This window comes from Phoca vitulina, unplaced genomic scaffold, assembly GCF_004348235.1.
Source record: "Phoca vitulina isolate PV1807 unplaced genomic scaffold, GSC_HSeal_1.0 scaffold10, whole genome shotgun sequence".
NCBI classification, from domain to species: Eukaryota; Metazoa; Chordata; class Mammalia; order Carnivora; family Phocidae; genus Phoca; species Phoca vitulina.
The window spans coordinates 16,029,459-16,055,344 of NW_022589713.1; the positions used below are offsets into that span (position 1 = coordinate 16,029,459).

General features: G+C 46.4%; 1 protein-coding gene across 10 annotated transcripts in view; it reads right to left on the minus strand.

Annotated features, from left to right (window-relative positions):
- The window catches only part of ZBTB38 (zinc finger and BTB domain containing 38), a 79,760-nt gene that overhangs the window by 23,051 nt on the left and 30,823 nt on the right, over window positions 1–25,886 (minus strand). For 7 of the 10 annotated variants that reach the window (XR_004300087.1, XM_032408569.1, XM_032408570.1 and 4 more), the window contains one exon: window positions 23,515–23,617. The gene's annotated coding sequence lies outside the window, so the exon portion shown is untranslated. Of the gene's footprint in view, window positions 1–20,546; window positions 21,124–23,514; window positions 23,618–24,446; window positions 25,102–25,132; window positions 25,398–25,886 lie in introns of those variants that run through there. The other 3 variants (XM_032408575.1, XM_032408576.1, XM_032408577.1) reach the window with 3 other exon arrangements.

Consider the following 25,886-nt stretch of genomic DNA (forward strand, 5'->3'; position numbering starts at 1 on the left):
TGTTTAAGACAATAGGCCCAGGGGTGCCTGGGTGGCTCAGTCAGTTAAGCGGCTGCCTTCGGCTCAGGTCATGATCCCAGGGATCGAGCCCTGCATCAGGCTCCCTGCTCAGCAGGGAGCCTGCTTCTCCCTCTCCCACTCCCCCTACTTGTGTTCCCTCTCTCGCTGTCTTTCTGTCAAATAAATAAATAAAATCTTAAAAAAAGACAACAGGCCCAAAATGGAGTCACTTATGCTAAGCCCCATGTCACCAAACTGAAACTTAATTTAGTTTGGCTCTTCCAGAAATTGAATCTTAAACCAGTCAATCAGGAATCAACTGATCAGCATTAAGTAAGTAATCTGCCCGATGATGCCCTGCTGTCCCATATAAGGAAAGTAACCTTGCAATAACCAATCTGCCTTTTTGCCCAGTATAACTTCCTTATTCTGCTCCGGTCTGCCTATAAAATCTCTTGCCTTGCATAGCTCTTTGGTGCTCCTTTTTATCTGCTACATTGGATGCTGCCCAATTCACAAATCACTGAATAAAGTCAATAAAATCTTTAAAATGTACTCAGATGAATTTTGTTCTTAAATATTTTAAACTCCAGGGATTTGGCCTTTGTCCCTTGAGTGCTTGGACTAAATTGGAAACAAACTTTTAAAATAACTTTTTAAAAAAATACTAAAACTTCAAAGTAATAAACATATGGGTGTAGTAGAAAAAAAATTGTGCGCACGCACTGGCCCATGACTTCTAACTACGCTACGAAGAAACAAATCACTGTTGTCTCCTGCTTGTGTCGGAGCCCCCCCCCCCCCCGCCCCCGCCGCGCCCCATGGGCAGCCTTCCTGAGGGCTACTTTAGTGTGACACCGACATCCTACCGCAAATGCATCAATGTCCCCAACAAGACTTGCTCATCAGACAGGAGGAAACTCACGTCATATGCCAGCCACATCCATGTGCCCAGTACTGTTCTACACACTCCGTATACACCATTCCGATTAAGCTCACAGCAACCTGATTTTGCAAATGAGAAAACCGAGACGTGGAGAGGCTATGTAATTTGACTGGGGTCATTTAACTAGTGGGCAGCACAGCTGGGATTCAGACCCAGGCAGTATGACTCAAACACCAGACTCTCCATTTCAGGTTCAGGAGCGCCAAGAAGAACTCAGCTTTTCCACCTCTTTCTTGGTATCAAAGGCTCATATGCTCCCGACCCCAGCCTACTTACCAGTGTGGGAGTGCTTGGCAAATTGTCAGCTGGACCTGAGCAGAGCTGCCATTAGCAGGGGGACAGGTTATGCCCTGTGATGTGCTGTGATCACAGGAAGGGGAGACTGAGAGCCAGTTCATGCTCTGCTTGGCAAGGCGGGTGCACTGGTGAGGGCTGCATCCTCCCGCCAGATGGAGGGGGCCGTTTCTTTAAAATGCACAAAGATGCCATATGGGCCACCAGGTGGCCCTGTGGTGAATACTTTAGGGAAATTCAGAATTCTCCATAACATTCTACTTTTGTTTTCCCAAGAAAAATGTAAACTTCAAAATAATATATGGTGCTCATAAATATTAATATTATTATTTTAAAGATTTTATTTTTAAGTAATGTCTACTACATCCAACATGGGGCTCAAACTTACAACCCCGAGATCAAGAGTTGCATAATCTACTGAATGAGCCAGCTAGGTGCCCCAATATTACTAGTTTTTGATCCATTTCTATTTCAAGGTAATACTTATCAAATGCCTACCACTCTCCAGTTACTGAGTGCAACACAGGGGCTACCATAAGACGTGGGGACTGAAAGGGCAAGCGAGTGGAGAGATTAAATAAAGCTCCTGAAGCAGGAGAACTGAGAGACCCCCAAAGCACTGTATTAGTCCATTCATGAAACAGAGCTCTACTAAAGGATCATTCGGGATAAGGCAGGCCACGTCCAGTCTGGGATAGTGGCTGAGAGCCTGAACTTTGGTGTCAGGTGGACCTGGCTTTGTCACGTTCTGGCTGTGACCTTGGGCATGTTTAAGCTCTTTGCACCTCAGCCTCTTCATCTGCAAAATGGAGCTAAAAATAGAATCTACCAGGCTTAACATGAGGATTAAATGATAATACCTATAAGGTGCTTGGCGTAGTATCTGGCACAAAGCTTACTAAAATTATTATTAATATTACTATCACCAATTAATAATTAGTTGTAAATGTCGGTAGGAACAAATATTGCCTTGGCCCCAGGCCCCAAATATAGGAAATGTGAAATTCCTCAATGGCAGGGACAAATGTTCTAGTTCACTGTGTGCCCAGAGGTCCCCCCACCCCTCCCAGTGCTTACTACCCCAGAGGGGCTCAGCAGTTATCATTCTTCCCTATGCAGATGGCAGTTACATCTGAGCCTTAGCTCCTATGTGGGCATTTAGTTCCAAGTATCGCCTAAATTCTTTTTTTTTTTTAGTTGCATTGTTTGTTAGTAGTCTTCTTAGCAGGTGGAAAAAAGGAAAAAATTCAAATAAAAATCATTCAACTTGGGGCGCCTGGGTGGCTCAGTCGGTGAGTGTCTGCCTTCGGCTCAGGTCATGGTCCTGGGGTCCTGGGATCAAGTCCCGAATCGGGCTCCCTGCTCAGCAGGGACCCCGCTTCTCCTTCTCCCCACCCCCCACCCCCACGCTCGCGCTCTCTCTCAAATAAATAAAATCTTTAAAAAAAAAAATCATTCAACTTAGGTGTTTGTTAGCAATTCTGGTAAAAGGCTTGGTAGGAAGGAGACCAAAATAATGTTTAAGACATACACTAAATCATCTATAAATTTCCATGATGTGTACTTGTCCTCTTAAGTCAGATCACTCAAATTATGCTATATAAGGCAAAGCTAAGGTACTGTCAGTTTATTGGGTTACATGTTTTAGATAGCAAATTATTTTACCTTCATAAAAAAGCCTCTACTAGGGTGCCTGGGTGGCTCAGTCGGTTAAGGGTCCGACTCTTGATTTAGGCTCACGTCATGATCTCAGGGTCATGAGATAGAGCCTCGCATCAGCTGGGCGTGCAGCCTGCTTAAGATTCTCTCTCTCCTTCTCCCTCTGTCCCACTCCCCCTTCTCTAAAATAAATAAATAAGTGAACAGTAAACAAAAAAAAGCCTCCGCTGTGCTCTGCTTCTTCACCTCTCCTGTAGACAGACTCCAGGCAGACCACGTTTGCTCCTTTCCCTGCATATCACGGGACTTTTAGAGGGCAACATCTTGGGACCTCCTCCTTCTTACTTTAAACTACGAATCTAGTACCATGTCAGTTTGGTTATGGTTTATTTTAAAGAACACTTTGTTTTTTTTTATTTTAGAATTTTTTTAGTTTATGTCTCAGTTTAATGGATTCATTAGATTGTGGTTTGTTCAGAAAAAAAAAAAAGTAAAAATTTGGGTTAATTTGGGGTTTAAGATGTTTATGTACTTTTTTGGGATTCCAGTTCAAGCTTCCACTGAAGTCCTTGAGGAAAATTTTTGACAACTGTCCGATGTGGTCAATAGTTCTAAGCCCTCCTTCTCTTGTACCATTGGGCTGTCCTTTTTCTGTCTGTACAGTTTTATCTTTAGACTCAGAGGGTAAAGCAGGGCCTCTGCTTACACACTCCTGGGTTTAAATTCCAGTTCTGCCACTTATTAGCTGTATGAACTTGGACGAGTTAATTAACACCTCCAGACCTGTTTTTTTTTTTTAAAGATTTATTTATCTAGCTGAGAGAGAGACTCCTCAAGCAGACCCCGCCAACTGAGCATGGAGCCCGACACAGAGCTCGATGGACCCCAAGATCATGACCTGAGCCAAAATCAAGAGTTGGACGCTTAACTGACTGTGCCACCCAGGCGCCCCCAAACCTGGATATAATAGTGCAACTTAGTTCTTAATAGGATTAGATGAGACAAATAGATAAAATGTAGTATCTCATTCTATTGCTCTTTTCACCCTAATTTTCCATGAAAATTCCAGAAAACAATACCTACAACTCTTCTTTAGCCCATCTCATTTTGATAACAGCAACCAAGTTACTGCTTGTCGGTTGAGAGGTTGTTGGAATCAGGGGCCATTTTGTACATAGGGGTTTCTCTGAAGCTGAATGGAAAGACGGGTGGCCTGGAGAGTCTCAGGCTTCACGGGCTTCCAGGGAGCGTGAGCAAGACTAGTTCTGACAGGCTGGGCAGCTGGGAGTCAGGCTGACCCCAAAAGAAAAGAAGTTAACTAAAAAATACTCATGGAAGGTAAGTGCAAAAACAAATATTTAGCAAAATAAGGGACTGTGGGTAATATAGTAAGAGCTCCTACATTAAGGTCTTGGGAGAATATGTTGACCTAAGGACAGTAATGCAATTGAAAGAACATTTACTTTAAAAGAATAAGTACATGCATCGTGATGTTAATATTATGATACATAAAGCCAAATACAAAGTTAGTGACTGTTGTTTTGGGGGGAGGGGGGTCCTACAAGCCCACTAAAGATACCCTACCGCCCGCACACAACCCTACTGCGAAGAATAAGCAGAGAAGAGGTCAGTGGCTTCTTTGGGTTCACACGTTGCTCCTTCCACTCTGGGTAAAGGCGCTGAGCAAGACTGCCCTCGGACCGTCATCTGAGCCTAGATTAGATTATTACTCAGTTTCTTCACACACAGAAATGGCAAAAACGTCCAAGTGGCCAGCCTCATCAGTGTTTGTAGACAGAGTTAGGGAAGGCAAAGCATTTTACAACCTGAGTGCTCTGTTCTCTTCACAGCTTCATTCTGGTCCATCCTCACCTCACTGGGAAGGGGGCCTTGAAGCACAATAAAGAAGTCATGCCCTGAGTGGCAATCAGTAGCAGCAGGGAGGAGAGGACGCAGGCAGAGGGTATTCCACACCAGAAGAGCTGGGGCTGGATGCAGGATACAGGGGAAGGGAGGCCGTGGAGGAAGGAGCTTGGGGCTCCCTCCCAAGCAGGCCTCTGCACGGATGCCCTTCCTAGTGAACACAGCTCCTGGGAAGGTCTGGCTACTGTGTCACTGAGCCTGCCCATGCTGCTCTTCCAGGTGTCATGGGCTTAACAACAGGGTTACGGTCATAAAAGCAAATTCCCTAAGGCAGTTCCTAGCTCCGAGATTAGGCAGTCCCTCTTAAAAAGAGCTTTGCCTTGGCCGCAGCTTTTTCAGGGTTGTTTTGAGGTTCTTTTATTTATTTATTTATTTTTTCAAGATATTTTTTAAAAGATTTTATTTATTTATTTGACAGAGAGAGACAGGGAGAGAGGGAACACAAGCAGAGGGAGTGGGAGAGGGAGAAGCAGGCCTCCCACAGAGCAGGGAGCCCGATGCGGGGCTCGATCCCAGGACCCTGGGACCATGACCCGAGCTGAAGGCAGACGCTTAACAACTGAGCCACCCAGGCGCCCCTTGAGGTTCTTTTATACATTTGATGACCACAGCCCATCCCCAGTCCAGAGAGCTGTGTCCACAAGATGGTGCTGAGTCCACAACGAGAAATGCTCGTGTCCTGGGTGGTTGGTAATCCAGTCCCCCAAATCTTTCTCAAAATGGGCAGATGAGTAGGCCTTGCTCCAAAATAAACAGACATCGAGTGTTCTAGGTAACAAAAAGCAGAGAGAGTCTGCTTCTTAGTGGACGCTGCACTCTAACTCATTCTGAATTCGCCCCAAATGGCTTGCGGAGAGTCCTCCGATCAGGGCTGGGGAGGGCTCCACCCAGTGCAGGCATTTCCTCCTCAGGGGAGCAGGCCTCACCGGCAGCAAAGAAGGGGCCCTCAGCTGTGACCTCTGCCTCACAGCAGCCCTTTGGAGCTTCACTCCGCGTGGCCCCCTCCCTGGGCTAAACATCTCAAGCCGCTTCTGCTATTTCACGGCAAAGAGGGTTTTATAGACAAAAGGAGCTTTAGTTTTGGTCCAAGGCTCTCGTTTTGGATGTGAGAAAACGGAGGCATGGAGAAGTCCAATGACTGGCCTAAGAGCTCATGGTTTGACCAAAACTGGTTTCTAAACTTCTGGTTCCACAGGCTTCACTATACCATGCTCAAAAGGCAGAGGCTGGGACCTGCTTACTAACAGCATGACCACAGAAAGGACTTGACCTCCCTGAGCCTCAGTCTCCTCATCTATAAAATGGAGTGAGTACTACACACCTCACAGGGTGTGGGAGGATTAAATGAGAGTGACTGAGCACTCGGCAAGTGCAAATAGTAAGCAAATAATAAGTGCTCGATAACTGATTTTATTTAGGAGATACAGGTGTTTCTGTTTTTGGCACGGAGTTCTCCTTTCTTCCCTTGTTTTCTTCTTCCTCCTTGGCTTCCAAACTTCCAAGCCTGAATTTTTTTAACTGAAGCTCAAAAATTCACTCATTTATTCTGACTAAATTTAATCACGTTCATTTTGTTCATCATCCCCAGTGTGCTGGGATATTTTTAGAACGTCAATTCTGTCTTATAATAGATCTACCGATTTTTTTTACATGTCACACAGATCTGCGCTCCGGAAACTTACAGGTTAAGTTCAAGATGGCGACGTTGTGACAAAAAGGCCGGACTGTTTTCTGTGCCCACCTCCAGAGAGTGGCAGAATGTGGTTATTCTTCTCACACACACACCCCCACCCGCACAGATCATATTTCAAGATCAGGACTTGGAAAGTATTTTTCAATCTATCAGAATAAAAAAGATAAAGCCTTGGTTTCATTTTTGAGGAGGAAGGAGGCTGAATCTACACGATGAGGAAGTGACCCTGTGAAGAACAGCTCTGGCTGTGTTAATGCAGTAATATGTTCAGAATCATGACACCGAGACCTCAGGGTAAGCGAGCTCTTGCGCGGAGATCCAGAAAACTTCTGAGCTGCAGAAAAGAAAACTTCTACTTGAAAGAACAAGATGTCAGGCTCCGTGGAGTTGAACTGTGGTCCCCGGGCTGGCCTTTGGTTATAGGTGAACCAATGCAAAACCCTGACCAGTTACATTCTCTCGGCTCTCTTCTTTAGTAAGCACAACAAGACTCTAATTTTCTAACCACTTCTCTCCATTCCCACATCCCCCCTAACTAGCTCGTGCCATTTGTTTTTTTGAGGCTGAGCATCTTCGTACTCTGCTCCACTGGGAAATCAGACAACCTGCAAGTGTTTCAGGGCCCATATTCACTGACCCAGCAGAACACCACCCTTCCGCATCCTGACACTTCCCAAAGGCCAACCTTCTGAACCCAAACACAGAACAAGGACAAGGACACACAGCCTTACTCCTGTTTAGTCCAGACCACTTACAAATCACTTTCAAACCTACCATTTCATTTTCTTTCTCAGAACACCCCTGTTGGCTGTAAGATACTATTTCCATTTCAAAGATGAAGACATTGAGGCTCAGAAAAATTACGCCAAATCATACCACCACATAACCTGTAATCATGTAATTGGCAAGGTTGGGTTTTCAACCCTGGTCTTGTGACTCTGGGTCACAAACTCCTTCTAGCATACTTAAAAGAAAGACTGTATTTATGTGATTCCAAACGTTAGCAAATATAAACCACCATCTCATCTTTTGAGTGACATGTTTAGTGGCTGTGTTTGTTTGTTTGTTTTTTTAAAGATTTTATTTATTTATTTGACAGAGAGAGAGAGACAGTGAGAGAGGGAACACAAGCAGGGGGAGTGGGAGAGGGAGAAGCAGGCTTCCCGCTGAGCAAGGAGCCCGATGCGGGGCTCGATCCCAGGACCCTGAGATCATGACCTGAGCTGAAGGCAGCCGCTTAACAACTGAGCCACCCAGGCGCCCCGGCTGTGTTTGTTTTATGCCAAATTCAGTGCCAAATATGAATATGCCACTCAAAGACTACTTATCAAGAGCGATTTTGACCAACAGAACCAGTTTCTCCTGACCAGCCTGTACATCATTAACACTGCTGGCCAGGTGATCACCCATGCATTCCACTGTGTTCTCTGCCATCTTGCATTACCCGATTACGAAGCATTTTGTTTGATTCATTCTGTAAAATGGGAATGAAGTCTGAGATGATTATTGGGTCAGTTAAATGAAGCAATGACTATGGAGACTGTGGCTAGTTAAGTATTCAACTAGTGGCCCTACATACAACCACCACGACTATTACAACTTAATTACATTCATTACAACCAAGTAGAGTTCTGTTTTCTTAACAAGTGTCTAATGAGAGTATAAGGTAGCATGGGCCCAATAATTCAGAGAAGCAGAAACACTATTTCATCCCCTTGGCCTTGTTTAATCCTTCATTTCTTCCCTCACTGAGCAATCTCCTGGAGCCGACAGTCTAATGGAAGAGACAGACATGCAGACAAACAGCTCCTCTGTGATGATCAAAGTGCTCTAGCAAGTGTGCCCAGGACTCTGGAGGATGCAGCCTTAAACTGAGTTTGGGAAAGGAGAGTCAGGGAGAGAGAAGTGGAACCAAGTCTTGAAAGACAGGAAGCATTTCTTTGGAATCCGAGAGAGAAAACAGTCTATTCCAGGCAGAGGTCTAAACAAAGGCAAGGTGGTGTGAGATTGAATGACACCTTGAGGGAATGGCAAAGCGGGGGGGATGGGTGCTGCACAGGCTGTGGGGAGGGCCTCATGGAGAGAGAGAGATTAGCAGGGATCTAGTTGTCAAGAGTTTTGAATGTTACCAAGACTTTGGATTTTATCCTCTAGTCCAGAAGTTCTCAACCTTAAACTGCATACTGAAATCATCAATGGGAATTGGATAAAGAACCAACATTAGGCTCCAACCGGAGATTCTGATTTGTTTGGTCTTGGGTGAATACTGGGTATGGCAATTCAAAAAAAAAGATTTCCGGATGATTCTGAGGAGCCTGGACACTGGTGAGTCATTTAAAAGATTTTAAGCGGGAATCATTTGGCAAGTTTGCAGACAGATCATTCTGGGAACCATTTGGTGAGAAGGATGTCTGGAGGGAGTCTAGAAAGAAGGCAAGGAGAAGGTAGGGAATAACACGGGAGAAAGATTGGAAAGCTATTTGGGTGGAAGAATCAACTCACTGGAAATCAGAGGAGAGAGAGAGAGGGAAGAATGAAGGCTGACACCCCAGTTCCAGTACCTTGATGTGCCACTGGCAGGTAGGGAACCGGATCAAAGAGCTGGTTTATGAGGAGGATAATGAAGTCTGTGCTCCCCGAGGAGCCTGTGGGAAATGCAGGTGGTGCCCTCAATCAACAGGCATCCAAAATAGAAAGGAAACTGGGCTGAAGATTCAGATGTGCACTGCACTGACACACCGGGGGTGGTCGAGAACACGAGCAGGGAAATGGTCCAAGGAAGGCAGAGTGGACGAACAGAAGGAGCTGCGGGAATACCACTACCGAGGGGTAACAGATTATCAGAATCACCTGGCGGCCCTTATTAAAAACTTTAGTTTTGGGGCACCTGGGTGGCTCAGATGGTTAAGCATCTGCCTTCAACTCAGGTCATGATCCCAGGGTCCTGGGATCAAGCCCCGAATCGGGCTCTCTGCTCCACGGGGAGCCTGCTTCTCCCTCTCCCCCTTCCCCACCTGCTTGTGCTCTCTCACTCTCTCTGTCAAATAAATAAATAAAATCTTAAAATGAAACAACAACAACAGAAAACAACTTTAATTTCTGGATGCCACCCCACACCGACAGAATCAGAATGGTCAGGGGTCAAGCCCCAGAAATCGATTTTTAACAAGTTCCCAGGCATTTCTGAATCAAGACTAGGACTGGGCACTGTTATCAGCTTCCTAATAATGCTGTAACAAGTTAGCACAAACGTGGTGACTTAACAACAACAGAAATTTTTTTTTTTTTTTTTTTAAGATTTTATTTATTTGACAGAGCGAGATACACAGCGAGAGAGAGAACACAAGCAGGGGAAGTGGGAGAGGGAGAAGCAGGCCTCCTGCAGAGCAGGAAGCCCGATGCGGGGCTCGATCCCAGGACCCTGGGATCACGACCTGAGCCGAAGGCAGACGCTTAACGACTGAGCCACCCAGGCGCCACCTAACAACAACAGAAATTTATTCTCTCACATTTCTGGAGGCTGGAAGTTTGCAATCAAGGTGTCACTGAAGACTCTGGAGGACAATCTTTCCTTGCTTTTTCCAGCTTCTGGTGGTTCCAGGCAGTCTTTGGTTTGTGGTTTTGTCACTCTAATCTCTGCCTACGTCTTCACATGGCCTTCTCCTCCTTCTGCGCTGCTCCTCTGTGTGTTTCTTAGAAGGCCACTTGTCTTTGGATTTAGGGCCCACCCCACAATCTAGGATGAGCTCATCTCAAGATCCTTAACTAACTTACATCTGCAAAGATTCCAAATAAGGTCATATTCACAGCCATAGGGATATGAACGTATCTTTTGGGGGCCACCATTCAACCTACCACAGACACCATGGCAACAACTCCTCTGGATAAATGGGAGAGGGAGCTGAGATCCAGAGTTCACAGCTAAGTTCCCTGACGGTGGCAGGAAGAGGAGGAAGAAAAGAGGAAGAGAGAGAGCTGTTGCGGGACTAAGATCTATAGCTGCACCTCCAAGTCTTATGCTGCCCAAGGGACCCCAGGCTACTCAGTGTGCAGGACACAGGGCCATCTGAAAGCACCATGCAGACTGGAAAAAATCACCCCAATCATAAATTAACAAAATGCTAGACCACGTTACACCCTCAAAACACAGGTGAAAGCTTTGAAAGGCTGAAAAGGCTTTCCATTAATTCACTTTCTAAACTAATTTGATAGGAAGTTAGGATTTCGTCTCTAAGATACTGTGGCCATTTTGTTCTCACCACCCTAGTAGCTTCCAGTCCAGACACGTCACTGAAGCGGCATTGGTTGTTGGGATTGGTTATTTCTATCTTTCAGAATATTTCCTTAGGAGCAGGCAAAACTCTCAGTCACCACCATTAAAGAAGGTTCAGTTATGCCTCCCTTCTCACGCCTACCAGAGTCCCCCAGTCCTTGCTGAGAGCCCATCACTCCCCATTGTCACACTGCTACGCGTTCCAGCACGGCAGTCCTACGTTATAAAGATGTGTGTTGCCTCTCTGACGCACGAAGGTTTTCTGGCCTCTTACCACAGGAATCTCCCTTCTTGGCAACATAGTTTGCATGGCCAGAAGGGCCGTGGGGGGTGGGGAGGGTGGAAAGGAACCAGGTGCTATGTTCAGGTTAAAGTCACAGCCAGGGAACACTAGCCTTCAGAATCAGATTCCTAGTGTGGTCAAAACCACCCCATCATATATTCCAACGGTAGAATGTAAAAGGCACATCTCCCAGCCCCTACCCGCTAAGACTGTCCCAAAGTATCTCCTAGCTAGCAAACCCATAGGGACTGGTCTCTCTGCAAGTCTCTCCCTGTGCTTCACCACGCCATCTAGAGCAGTGTTCCCCACGCATTAATGTGCACGAGTCAGCTGGGTATCTCGTGAAGTGCACTTTCTGATGCAGTGGGCCACTTACATGTGGTCCATCTTCGTTTACATCAGGTGGAGACAGCTGAGGTACACAGCTGAGTTGAAGGTTTAAGAAAACCAAGTCCCCTTACCGGCTGGTGAAATGATAATTGTTATGACGGTGAGGATGATGAGGCCAATGACAATAAGAGCTAATATTTACTGGGCACTTTCTACATGCGAGGCCCTGTGCTAAAGCGCTTTATAGACATTATGACTCAGCTCCAAGAGAGCTAAGGAAAACAGGAGTGGTAAAAAGAGACTGAGAAAAAAGGCAAGGCATTATAAATTCCAGGACGTGCAAAAGGTCAATCAAGTGTCAACAGAGACAGAGGCCAATTCTCACACTGTCCCCGTCTGGGAATAATTAGGAAGTGGCTAACTGCTTGGTATTTCAGAAAGCATCTTTGGGCCGAGCCAGTCAACACCAGAGACTAGGTATATGGCAAAACACCTGCTGTCCTTCACTGTCACCCCATGGCCCAGTGCCAGCCAGGTTAGCCTCTGCAGTCTTGGCTCTGTTCCACTGCCTTGGGAGTAACATGCCTGAACAGGGAGCGGCTTCCTTTGGTGGGTTCTTCCTGTTCTATCCTGAGATGGGCACATGGTGCACTGAGCAGCTTAATCAAGGCTGCTGTGTCTGATGCCTCCCCAGATGTCCTCCAGATGTCCTTGGACATACATGCTGTGTTTTGCTGCTGATTCTACTGACAAATCGCTTGGCCTGTATGACACGGACACAGTTTATCTCCAAAGTGGCTCCCTTATTTGCTGTGACATGGAGAAGGTTCAATGGCCATGACTTTTCCTTGGGATGGGTCTTGGAGAACTTCAAGCCCAGTGCTCTGCAGGAAAAGACTGGGCAGGCTGCCACCGAGGAAATGCAGACTGGTGGGCTGAGTCAGATGGTGTGGCTCTCTAACTGGCATGCGGGTAGTCCAGAGGCTGGATTCAGCCTGCAGAGAGGTTTCATCTGGCTACAGTATTTCAAAAAAAATGTCATGCCACCATTTTGTCACCATTTTGCCATTCCATCTTCTTATACCCAGCCCACATTGAATGTTCATATTCTCTTCCTGCCCCTGTATGTATCTTTAGACCCTAATCTACAATAACGTAAGTATAAACCACTTCTAAGTTTTTTTCTGCCTACAAGGTTCCAGTCTCTGTACAGGGATTCACTGTCCTCCTAAAATTTATGTGGTGAGGTATTAGTATTCAAGCTTCCGAAACTACTGAAGTACTCCATCTTAAAGAAAGACAGGTGGTGAGAAGCCATGACACGGAATATATTTGGGTCACAGAATATTTCTTCAGGATTCCTCCAGTTTGTTCACGCCCATGTGGAAAATTTCTTAATATATGAATGCCAGGGGGCAGAGTGGCAGAGAACAAACTCTTCACTTTGCTCCAAAAGTCACTTTAACCCTAAGGTCAGCTTGAGCTCCACAAAATCAGATTCATACTCTTGGAGGCACCCGGCTTTCCTTTTCAAAAGAGGTTCCGTACTCATCGTTAGCAGATGATGTAGTGCGGGCAGCAATAATTGTTGAGAATGCACAGGCCTTTACCAGTGGCTCCTTACTGGGTCGGAGTATTCTGGACCACACCACGCTTCAGCACTGCGTCACACAAATAACAATTCGAAAAACTAGACCACAGCAATGCAGCCAGGACAACCTAGCAGTCTGGGCTTCACACAAAGGGATCAACACAATAAAGCATATCCCCCAAGAGCACAACTGTCTCCAGGGAATCTTTGCAAACTACTCAGTAGAACAATGGTGGTCAACCCGAGGAAGCAGATTCTGCTCTAGAGACCCTGGTGTGGGGGTGGGGATGCAGAGCTGATCGTTTTGGCCTGCGGCGCTGGTCCAGGGCCTCCAGGAGAAAAGCTGCTGATGCTTTTGCCCCGTTCTGCCCCCACTTCCTCCCCACTGTCCGTAAACAGCCCAGGGTTCGCAGTGTTTTCCCCGCACCCGGTAAGGTGCCCAGGCACAGAGAGCACGTTCACGGACCTGAGCTCTCATGTATTCGAGTCCACGGACGTACTTTCCTGGCACACACGTTTCCTCCTCCCGTGTTTTCCATCATTTCTCTTCCCCCTCCCATTTTTCCAGTTTGAAGGCCCCACTGGCAACATTGCACTCTCTGGAGCGAGGCCAGGCATGGCAGCACAGCTCCCCGAGGCGGCACGGCATTGTGAAACGGTCACCTCCTCCCGGGGTCCAGGCCACAGGTGACTGGCAGAGCTGTCAGGCAAGGCCATCGGTAGGCCGGACGCACAGCGAGAGGCACAGGAGCTTCCGCGCTGTGGAAATGCTGCAAAAACTCTGGCTGGTCACACAAATGGACACGCGGCGGTTTAGACAAAAGAAATCGCCTGGGGAAAACTGATGGGTGGAAAAGGCAGGAGGAGGGAAGACTATGAAAGGAACGGAGTCCCGGGGAGCTTCTGCCAATTTCACTCCAAAAGACACTGTGTTGAAGCTGAAGGAAGGTTTCTGGCAGGAGTCAGGTATCCGAATAGTTCCCCTGCTCACCTGGTGGACCGAAAGTATCTTGGGGGGTGGGGGGGGGGGGGACAGGGAGCAATCACAGCAATAGATAAGCTGTCTCCACCAAAAAAAATAGTGAAATCCCCCAAACAAACCCAAAGCCACTGCAGATAGAAACCCACAATAGGCTGTTTAAAACTTATGCTTTTAAATATACTGATCTAAAAAAAATCTGAAGAACAGGCTGTTCTGCAGAACAGCTCGAGTCTCTGCTTGTGCTTTCATTTTAGAAAACAAATGCTCAGAGACTCCACAGGGGGAGGAGCTTCTCACAGGGATTCAAACTCACAGAAAATGGCCACCGGGTTTAGAAGCCTGAACACAACAAACAGGACACTCCAGGGACCTTCTGGGAATACACAGCACTTACCTTTCATGACAGTAACTGTCTAGAGGCAGATACAACCTTTTATTCTGACCAGTAACATGAATCAAGGCCTCCAAAGAATTTGTTTGCTGAACGTCACAATGACTAATCACCCGACTTTTTTTATCCTCCCTAAGCAAGGGAACCTCATGGGGCGACGAAATAGATCATTTTTAATGTAAGGTAGCGTTGAGGATTGGAGGGAAGACTCCCATCTAAACTTCATTAAAAAAAAAAAAAAAGTCCTCAAAAAGTATTTCCTAAAATAGAGACGCACAAATCACCTTATCAGAAACTTGTAACAATAAATAGAAAAGAAAGTCTTAAAATAGATGATTCAAAAGTGGCAAAAAGCTCTTGAGTGATTTCCTGAAAATGTCAAAACCAAAACCAAATATGAAGAATGTTAAATATACAACAAAACAGGGTACAAGACTCACTCTGCAGTGCACATTCATTTAGGAAAACATGTGTTTCCCAGGTAATCGACAGTGCTTCTGTGCACAAAGTCAACTTAAGAGTGTGCAGTGGCTAAAGAAAGTTCAGATTTGCTAGACCTCGACAGGACAAATTTTAAAGGTCGGGTTCTTTTTTTAACCCTATTGAGCACAGCACTCAGTGTAGGCCAGTTCTCTAACATCTGAGTAAAATCCTCTTCGGGGCTTCATGTCTCTGACACTCACGGCTTTTTCCATCTATCCTCGTGTCTTCTGCTTCCTCAAGGGGGTCCTCCCGTGAAAGCAAAGGCGGAACTCCCGTTAGTCCAAGGGGAGGGCGGAACACACCGCAAAAGGTATGGTTCCGCAGCAGGCACCAGGAGGCAGGCATGACTTTGGCTCCTGGGAGACTGTCAGCTGCTTCCACCCACCAGCACAGAGACAGCGCCGCGCCCTTGAGGAGCCTTTCTCTCTGAGCTCGTGTCAGGGCCTTCAAGACCAGAATAAGCCGGTATAAGCAGGGAGGGACCAGAATGCTGAGTAGATGGGTTTTGTTTTTTAAAAGATTTTTATTTATTTATTTATTTATTTAGAGCACGAGCACGGGGAGGGGCAGAGGGAGAGAGAGCATCCCAAGCACATTCCCCACCCAGGGCTCGATCCCACGACCCCGAGACCATGACCTGAGCCGAAATCAAGAGTCGGATGCCCCAACCACCTGAGCCACCCAGGCACCCCGCTGAGCAGATTTTTTAAAAAGGAAATCCTCTCTTTGGTCTAGAAGCGAATCAACCTTCTAACAGAGCTAATCAGAAATCTCTGTGCCTACATGAACATGCATACAAGTTTGGGGAGACTGCCATTCCAAATGTGGTGGGTCTCTCTTGCCTGGCGAGATAATAAATTCAGCTTTGTTTTTACTGAATTGGTGGTCTTATTATCTAATTGTAATCAACTCTACAAATAATCAGAAGTTGTTCTAACACATGAACAGGAATAACACAAACAAAATGGGGCCTAGAAACAATATCCAACTCACAAAGCAGGAAGGAAGTGACAGCTCATATCTACCTCACCTTGCACAAAGCCTGCCTTCACGGACTGCTGAAATAACCCCAGGATGTTCCTCCAGGATTTAAACGGCCACTGGATTTCTCATGAAAATGCAGCATGGGATGAACACATGGCATAAAAGTGGCCAGCAGAACACACGCAGACCAGTGCGAGTTGGGTCTTCCTCTTCATATTCTTCAGAAAATATTTGATTCCTCTCAAAACTAAATTATTTTATAGCTCAGCAATTTGCATTGAAATTAGAGAGAAAAAAGTGCTTTAAAAAACTGCCTTCTGCCTCTCCCAGTTTAAAAAGACATTTTATTGACTGCTTAATTTTTTTAATATATTTTTTAAGATTTTATTTATTTATTTGACAGAGAGAGAGAGAGCGCACAAGCAGGGGGAGTGGCAGAGGGTGAAGGAGAAGCAGGCTCCCTGCTGGGCAGAGAGCCTGATGTGGGGCTCGATCCCAGAACCCTGGGGTCATGACCTGAGCCGAAGGTTGACGCTTAACAGTCTGAGCCACCCAGGTGCCCCTCTTGACTACTTTAATTGACAAGAATCCAAGTGGTGAACAGGATGGAAGTTTTGCATCATGGTGCCCAACTGCGAACTAGAAGCCCAACTGGCATTATGGTCCCCTCTCTCCAACAGAACAGCTTCAGCCCCTCTTTAAGCTCTGCCTGCTGACTGCCATCTTTTGTTCTCCTGATCACCTGCCTTAAGACAGGGCCCACCTGCTTCTGCAGACAGGGTACTGGACTGGGCACTGGACACTGGGTTCTCTTCCCAGTTTGCTACTACCTGTGTGATCTTGAGTAAATCCTTCTGATGTCTCCTTATCTAGAATGTGAGGAGGTTGGACTAGTTTATTCCTAAGGTTCTTTCTAGCCACAAAATTTGAAAACCATGATTCCCTCCCTCCCATTTTATCATTTTTTGATTGATTCCCAGCCAGTCTCCGTCTTTTGGTAAGAATCCTAATTTTCTCCAAAACAAACCATCTCCCACCCTTAAATTCACACACTTTCCTCAAAAGTATATAAGGTAAAAGCAGAACCCAAAGCCTGGCTGGTACTAGTCTATCTATGAGAAGAGTCGGAGGGAACTCTGAAATCAGGACCCCTGGCAGACCTCAAACGTAGAGTTAACTCTCACCCCACCTTTCCACCTGCTTGTCCCAGCACCTCTGCTTCTCTGCTGGAGAGGGAACAGAATTACTGCATCTCAAGAGCTAGAAGAAACCTTGGTCATCATTGAGCCAAACCTTCTTTGGTTACAGATGAGGAAACCAAGCCAGCAAAGTTACAGGACTCTCCTTCCCAAGGTCGCACAGTGGGTCACTGGGACAAGTCCCAGGCCTCCTGGCTGGTCTGGTCTCTCACACCATGGTGTGTTTTATCTCCCCCAACCTCCCTCTGCAGGGCTCTGGGCTCTTTCCCTCTCCCCCACCGTAGCCTTCCTGAGGGCCTTAGAGGGTCATCAACAAACACTTGCTGAGCACCTCTGGGCAATCCCCCAAGGAACTATTCTAAACTTTCAACTGGCACAGTGATTCTGGGAACACTGAGCCCTGCATAGGGACAGTAAGAGCCATAACAAGACACAAATCCATGGGTCTCATCAGTGTAGAAATCCACTGGTGTCTTCACTTTAAAAGGAAAGCCTGAAGTAGCACATGGACAATAGATAAGGACAGCTGGGGGAGATGAGGAGGCCCCACAAGTTGAGGGTCCTGATCTGGTACCTGGCACATAGCTAATATTTGTTGAATAATTTCAAGTTAGCTTCACCTGCTTCTTGTCAAAAATTCTGAGGTTACAGTAATATCAGGGACAAGGGTCTCTGAGTCTCTAAGCTAAAATCAGGAACAGTGATCTATTTCATATTCTCTCTCTGTAGCTGGGCAAACAACATGGGGTATGGAGAGAAGAGGCTGGACTTTGGAGTCAGACCCCAGGGTGTGAAAATCTCATCAGCTGCATTACTGAGCCTCTTCGCCTCAATTTCCACCACACCAGGTTATTCTGACATTCTCATAAGATGGCTGAAATAATGCACATAAGGTATAGAACTCACTTCATGAAAATTGCTCCGTCTTCTCCCCTTGGGCTCTATGGGAACAGACAGAAATTCGTATTTCTAGGAAGGCTCCAGGCTACTGGCATCCTCCAAAAGAAGCAAACCATCAACAGAATGCCAACAACATTATAAAAGGACTCGGTCTAATTTTAAAAAATTTATTCCTGTTATCTGATTTTTAAATTATGTGCAGGGAGTATAAAGCACAATTCAGTAAGAACAAGTCAAATATGTTTTATATTTTCCTTACATAGCTTAAATATCAAGAATATACATATGTCTCAATCCTTTCTTGTGAATAAGCAAGGAAGAGAGCTAGCACTAGGAGGAAAAATAGGATCAATTATTTTCTCATCTATAATATGAGGTTGGGACAGATGAGCAATGTGAACTGGCCTAAAAATTCTACGACTCCAAGATGCAGACAGGCACAGAAATGTAATCACGTAGCAGAGATGTTTACCAACCAGAGGACACTGAGTCATATAGAAAAATGTGTCAAAATATACTTTAATGGCATCACTGGGCAATGCTGCCACCATTAAATATATTATTTGTCACAACAATTAAAGTTACATTGCTTTTGCAAACTCGGCACAGGTACAGGGTGTCACCATTTATCCTACAGGAAGAGAAGCTGATTTGGGGGCTGCACGTCACCCAGTACTGCTGTGGATGTGCTGCAGCCGGAGACAGTGAGGGGTGAGAATCCTGGCATGCCTTGACTATCTGGGGCTGGGCTGTTTTTATCTTATTACAGATATAATCCACAAACGTTAATGATACAAATATAAAACACTGGGGCATAGACCTATGTCTGATAGAAACTGGATTTGCAGGGACACCTGGGTGGCTTCATTGGTTAAGTGTCTGCCTTCAGCTCAGGTCGTGATCCCAGGGTTCTGGGATCGAGTCCCGCATCCGGCTCCTTGCTCAGCGGGGAGCCTGCTTCTCCCTCTGCCTACAGCTCCCCCACTTGTGTGTGCTTTCTCGCTCGCTCTCTCACAAATAAATAAAATCTTTAAAAAAAAAAAAAAGAAGAAACTGGATTTGCAATCAGCATATCGAGGCTCAGGTCTTCCCCATCCTCTGCTTCCCAGAAACTGGCACTTGTTAATCCTCATCTTGCACTGCCTGTTTAAAATGAAGATTCCCAGGCCCTCCCCCAAATCCACATCCTCAGAATCTCTGGATTGTGGGCCTGGGAACCCATGTTTTAATATATTCCCCAGGTGGATTCTTATCCGTATTAGTTGCCAATCAGTTGAATTATCACGGGATAGATTAGCTACAGCGGGAGGAATGCTCTTTCCATGATAAAATCAACACATTAAAATAAGTCATAAAGATAAGGCATATTACACAGAAATTTACATACCTATACAAGGTTGTAAGGGGAAGGGAATCAACATTTATTAACTTCCTACTATGGTACAGATCCTGACCAAATTACACATTTCTCAATCTTCAAAATAATCTTATTTGAGTTATAGATGGAAAAAGTTACACTTACAGAGAGAGTAACGTTTCTGAAGTCACAAGCCTGGAAAATGGCCCGGTGAGGTTGTGAAACTAGATTTATCTGACCCCAGTCTTCTCATTCCATTGTATTAAGCTCATATGCCCATGAAAACACACACACACATATACACACACTCTTTCTCTTTCTCTCTCACACATACATACATCATACATTAGCCATTTAGTAAAAGGCAAAGGAATTAAATTACTTTTAGCAAACCTCTTGCATCAACAGAAATGTAGTTCTTAAAGAACTTATCCTATCAACAGATATTCTCTGGTCTGTCTGCTCACAACAGAATAAAGTGTACAAATGACTACTATCGAAACCGCATTTAAGAGCTGTATTTTTAGTAATCAGAAGTGTTTTGGGGGGCGTCTGGGTGGCTCAGTCATTAAGTGTCTGCCTTCGGCTCAGGTCATGATCCCAGGGTCCTGGGATTGAGCCCCGCATTGGGCTTCCTGCTCTGCAGGGAGTCTGCTTCTCCCTCTCCCACTCTCCCTGCTTGTGTTCGCTGTCAAATAAATAAATAAAATCTTAAAAAAAAAAAAAAGAAGTGTTTTGAGGGGCTAGCTAGGATCAAATTTAACAGTGATTCTTGATTTGTGCAAACTACAAATTCTTGGAAATGAACCCATTTAATATTCATTCTGCAAGTCATATTACCTCAAAAATAAAAGTGCCAACAAACATGATCTAGCCCTTGTTGATCCAATGGCATCCTGAGCTCAGCACCCACCCCCCCGACCCCCCGCCATCGTCTGGCACTTCCGGCTCCCTCCACTGGGAAATCCCTTCTGCTGGCTGGCTGCTGGAGTCCTGTTCTCTTGCAGTTCTTCCTTTCTCCCTTGCCAGACTTCTCTCTGGGTCCTCCCTAGGTCCTTCATTCTTTTCTCATAAGGCTCCATCCTCACCCTTTGCCTCCCTATATTCTCTCTCTAGAAAATCTTTTCTCCCACCTCTTGACTTTTTCTTATATCTAATGACTCCCAAGCTAGCTCTAGCTTTCCTCTGCAGCACAAAGCCCCCAGGGGGCTGTCACCACCTCCAACTCAGCACCTCTTAAATGCAGCTCCTTACCCACCTTTGAAGTTTCCCTCACGGGCAGCACTCTGGGTGAAACCTCAGTGGCAGCTTTAGTTACTCCTTCTTCACTGAGATGTCAGATGGTGTTCTTTCCTTTGCATCTGTTCCTTTCCCATTTCACGTCTTCCCCTCCCACACTCCCCCCTTTCCCTGATGGACTGTGGGAGCCTTCTAACTGGTCTCCCTGTCTCTGGTTTCTGCCCTGCCTTTCCTCCCTATCGCTCTCCCCATGAGCTACTCACAACAGCTTGCCCCTGATGCATAGCTGTGACACTCCCCTGTTCAAATATACTCAATAGACTCCTATTGGTTTAATACATTCATATTTCCCAGCTGGACATACAAGACCATTATTGTTTGCCACTGAACGTTCTCACTTTTATTTCCCACTTGATGCCTGTATAGGCCAGTTCTAACTCAGTTGGACTCACTACCTTTCCCTGAATATGGTCCATGCTCTCTTGTTCTCCTGCTATTCTTCCCATCTCAAATGCCTTCTCCTCATCTCTCTCTTTTAAAAGATTTATCTTTTTAAAAGATATTTTATTTATTTGAGACAGAGCGCGAGTGCGTGCATGAGCAGGGATGGGGGGTTGGAGAGGAGGGGCAGAGGAAGAGGGAGAAGCAGACTCCCTGCTCACCAGGGAGCCAGATGCAGGGCTCGATCCCAGGACCCTGAGATCATGACCTGAGCAGAAGGCAGATGCTTAATCAACTGAGCCACCCAGGAGCCCCTATTTATTTACTTTAAAGGCAGGGGGCAGAGGGAGAGGGAGAGAGAGAATCTCAAGCACACTCCCTGCTGAGCACAGAGCCCTATATGGGGCTTGATCTCATGACCCTGAGATCATGACCTGAGCCAAAATCAAGAGTTGGATGCTTAACTGATTGAGCCACCCAAGTGCCCCTTCTCCGCATCTCTTTTATGGAAACTCTACATCCTTCAAGGACTTGCTTAAATGCCTTTTCTCAAGAAAGAGTCCCTTGACTCCTAGAGGTAAAAGAGACCTCTTCCTTTTCAAATTACCAAACTATCTTTTTAGGCATTTACCACACGGTGTTCTGCATATGCTATTTCCTTATCTACATAACAGGGTCTGAGAGGGAAGGACCCAGATCTTTTTGCTACTGAATCCTCTGTTTTCTCTAGCACAGTGACGTACTCATGTAGGCACTCAATAAATATTTGTTGTATAACATTTATAGAACTCCTAGAAGTTTACAAAGCACATTCACATTCAACATCTCATTTGTTCTATTTGGAGTTAAGTTTATTACAAGCAGCATTCAAGACTTACAAACTGATTTCTGTTGCTTAATGCAATTATTGGAGCTCTCTAACTTTGTACTCTGTAAATTAAAGTATCTCTTAAATTGCTTTACCTTTGAACACTTCTAGTCCTGGGTAGCCTACAAAGCTAGAAGAGGAGAGCATTTCAAGTTAAAGAAAGCCCCCTTGCCAAACTGCTTTCCTCTGTGTCTATTGATTAAGTGTACAGACAAAAGACCTCTATAAGCAGGTGACAGTAATGGCAAAATCAAAATTTAAAAGAGAAGAAATTCCTTTCTTTTTTGGGGGGAAGGAGGGCTGAGGGAGAGAGAGAATCAAGCAGGCTCCACACCCAGTATGGAGCCCAATGGGGGGCTTGATCTCACAACCCTGAGATCAGGACCTAAGTGAAAATTAAGAGTTGGATGCTTAACCGACTGAGCCACCCAGGCGCCCCGAGAAGAAATTCCTTTCTTAAGATTTCAAGATTTTTAAAGATCTATATATCCTTTATGGGTCAATCTCGAACTTCCTTGGAGCTGATATTCTAGTATGTTAACAACAGCAAATCTCTAACAGTTGGACAAATAATTCCTTGCTAAGAGATCGAACATGATTAATACCATGATTGTAAAAATACGGTATGCTTGGTCTTGAATACCCAAGTGCCTTGTAGGAGTTTAATATACATTTGTTGAGTGAAGAAATCAATGAATTAATTCAGAGAAGACCTTACTATTGTTTATAAGTTGAAAGTATCAGTTTTAGTAATCAGATGGAAGTATAGGTTAAATTTGAAAAAAATGAAAAAACTGCATCAAAAGGCAAGAACTGTGACATGTCAGCTACTCAGGTCTCTTCCTGTTAACAGATCCCACGCTGACTGCTGGAGAGGCAGGTGAAGGAGGGGTGAACGTCAGGCACTGCCCAACTGACTGCCTCTTCGGAGTTTAGGCTGCAGACTCCTCAAGGGCCAGCACTTTGCCTTGAACTTTGTGGTCCTAGCATTGTGCTTTGCATACGGAATGTGCACCACACATATAGTATGAGATATAAAGCCCTCCATGACCTGCATTTTCACACTTTATTCCTTCACATCTGTTCTTCTTTACCTTGTGGGGGTATTGTGAGGAGTTAAAAAAAAACAAAAACAAAAAAACCCCCAGCATTTTGCTGGGCTGTCAGTTCTTGTCTACATAAACTGCAAGCATCCTGGGGGTGAGCTCTTCACATGTATACTCTCAGGGCCTAGCATGGTGTTCTCCCTCCGGCAGCCCCTGAGCTGGCTATATGACTGAGCAATGGAGATCCGAGTGTCATCCTGCCTTGGCCCCAGCCCACTGGGTTACCCCGAAGAGCCATTTAAACTCTCTGGGCCTCAATGATGTCTGTGGTCCCTTCCAGTCTGGACAAGCTAGAGATCTATGAAGAGATTTAAAGAAGGTCCCACGACAGTCACTGGCAGAACTGGAATGAGAGGCCAGTTGTCCTGAAGCCCTGTTTCACTTAGTCCCCCCTTCATCACAGGGGCCTCCTGTCTCCTTAATAACAGTTTACTTAAATGTCATTGTCACTCTGTAATCCCCCAATCTGGTGGATCGCTGGCACAAATCATATGACCCTTGGGAGTCCTTCAGTCCCTCAGAAAAACCCTTTTTTATTTCATACAGACTAAGAGAAACACAAATTCAGTTACCTCAGTTAGAACACACCAGCACTAACAGTTAGTTTCTTGTGCTTTGGAAGGAATCACTCGGAAATTCTTGGTTCTGAGTCCTCCATCTCCTCCACATCAAGACCTAAAAAAGAAAGAAAGAAGGGAAGAAATAGCACAGTGTCCCATGACTGGCTGCCAGGATTTGATGTTTCAGCAACAATAGTAATTACAATTACCATGTGTCTTGAACACCTACTCTAAGTCAAGCACTGAGCAAAATACTGACATATGTGACCTCATATAATCTTCATAATACCCCTCCCTCCGATGTAGGAGACATTCCCCACTTTATAGCTACAGAAAAAGAGGCTCTGAAAGGTCACGGAATCTATTCAAGGTCACACAGGTAGTTTATGTAAGATCTGAGACTTAAACCCAGGTTCAGTTGACTCCAAAGCTTGGGTTATTAACCTGTAAACAAGTGTTTTAAAAACTTTGTGGCAATGACCTACCGTTTTAAAAAAATCACATTATATAAACCCCAAAGTCTCAAAACAACATATAATTACATTATATAAACCCCAAAGTCTCAAAACAACAACAATGCACTCTGATATTTTCTATTCTCTTCTTTTCTATATTGGATTACGTATTTTATATCTTTTTTAAAAATTCCCGTAGTAATCCACTAAACTGATTCCACAATCTTCTAATGGGTCCCTACTCTTGTTGGAAAAACACTACACTTACATACAGTACCTCACCAGAAGTTTCTCTGAAACCACGGACTAAATTCTCCTATGCTTTTTAGCCATGCGAACCTAACGGGAGCAGCTGAGCTTCGTAATTGGGAGAAAAGTCTTTTAACCTTTAAAATATGTATAAGGCACCATAACATATATCATCTATAATGGATCCTTAAAAGGAATATTCAATTAGGGCCACAGTCCAGAATGGAATTAGTCACTTACCTACAGCAGAGCAGGACTTAATAAGTGGAATCGCGGACACACTAAAATCTCGGGTGATTTATTATACACCCTGCAAAGCAGCAGCTTACAGCGGGCGGTTGTGTTGTACCAACAGAACAGACCTAACTACTTGCAGAAGTAAGAGGCTGAGATTACAAACCCCTGGGGGCAGGGCCCTGCCTTTGCACGTCCCATTCAATTCCAGGGGCTTGGTGTTGAACCAAGAAAATCATCAGGTTCCCACTGGGTCGGGACTGGGGTCCCAGTCGCAGGCCGGAGCCAGGGGAGTTGTGACTGTCAGCGCAGTTCCTGAGCCTGCTGGACCTGAGCCCTAAGGTCCCCAGCCCTTGGGTGCGCATTTCTCCCCCCGCCCCCCGCCCTCTTGCACAGTCGCGCAGTTGGGCCACGAGATGCGGCGCCACCTGCCCGGGTCAGCAGTTGGCCCCCTTCTCCCCCCTGAGGCGCAGGCCCCCGGCTCCTGGCACCTGCGGCCGCTGGGTCCCTGCAGCAGCTCGGCTTTCCAGCGTTCGCGGAGCTCACAGCCCTGCGCCAGCCTTTGCCAGCCAGGTTTCGGGGCTCCTTCCTGGGAAGAGGAGGGGTCAGGCTGGTCGTGCCCGGGGCCCCGCGCCCGCAGGCCGCACCTCGCCCACCCAGCCCCGCACACAGACCCTGCGAATGGCACTTACAGGGCTCGACTGCTCCAGCGCCAGCGCGTTCCCCCGGGGGTCCATGGCTCTTCCGGACCCGCGAGTCCGGCCGCTGCGCCACACAGCACCGCCCAGAAAATGGACGCCGGCGGCTCGGCTCTGCCGGCCCGGCCCGCCCCCGGCGCGGGGTAGAGGACGCGGCGGGTCTGGGAAGAGGTCGGCCCGACCCTCAGCCCGCGGGCCCGGGCGCCCGGGGAACCGCCGCGCGAAGGACGAGGCCTCGGGAGGGCGGCGGCGGGACCGGGGGCGGGGGACGCACGACGGCCGCGCGAGGCCCAGACCGTACCTGGTGCGACGGCGGGGTGGGGGCTGGGGTAGGGACCTACGACGGCCCCGCGGGGGCCCCAGACTCCACCAGAGGGGCAGTGGCCTGCGCCTCCTTCCCGAGGGAGAACACGGCTAGGAACCTGGCCCAAGGACAACCCAGTTTGGGGGGCCAGCGGCCACTGTCACCATCAGAACAAGGCCTGGGGCGGCAGAAGGGCCCCTGGGTTCCAGATCCAGATCTCAAGAGGGCATCCAAGCCCTGCACATTTCAGAGGGGCAGGATTCGGAGACAGTCAAGTGCAGTTTTAATGTAATCAAATTCTCAGGAATAGTGTGTCACCTGTGCTTTCCCATGGCTGTCAGGGGAGGCCTAGATCGATTTTCCCAACGTGGTATAAAAAAGCATTTCACGCAAAAGACCCAGTCCTCTTCCTCAAATAAAGGGCGCTGACTGCCCGCTAGGATC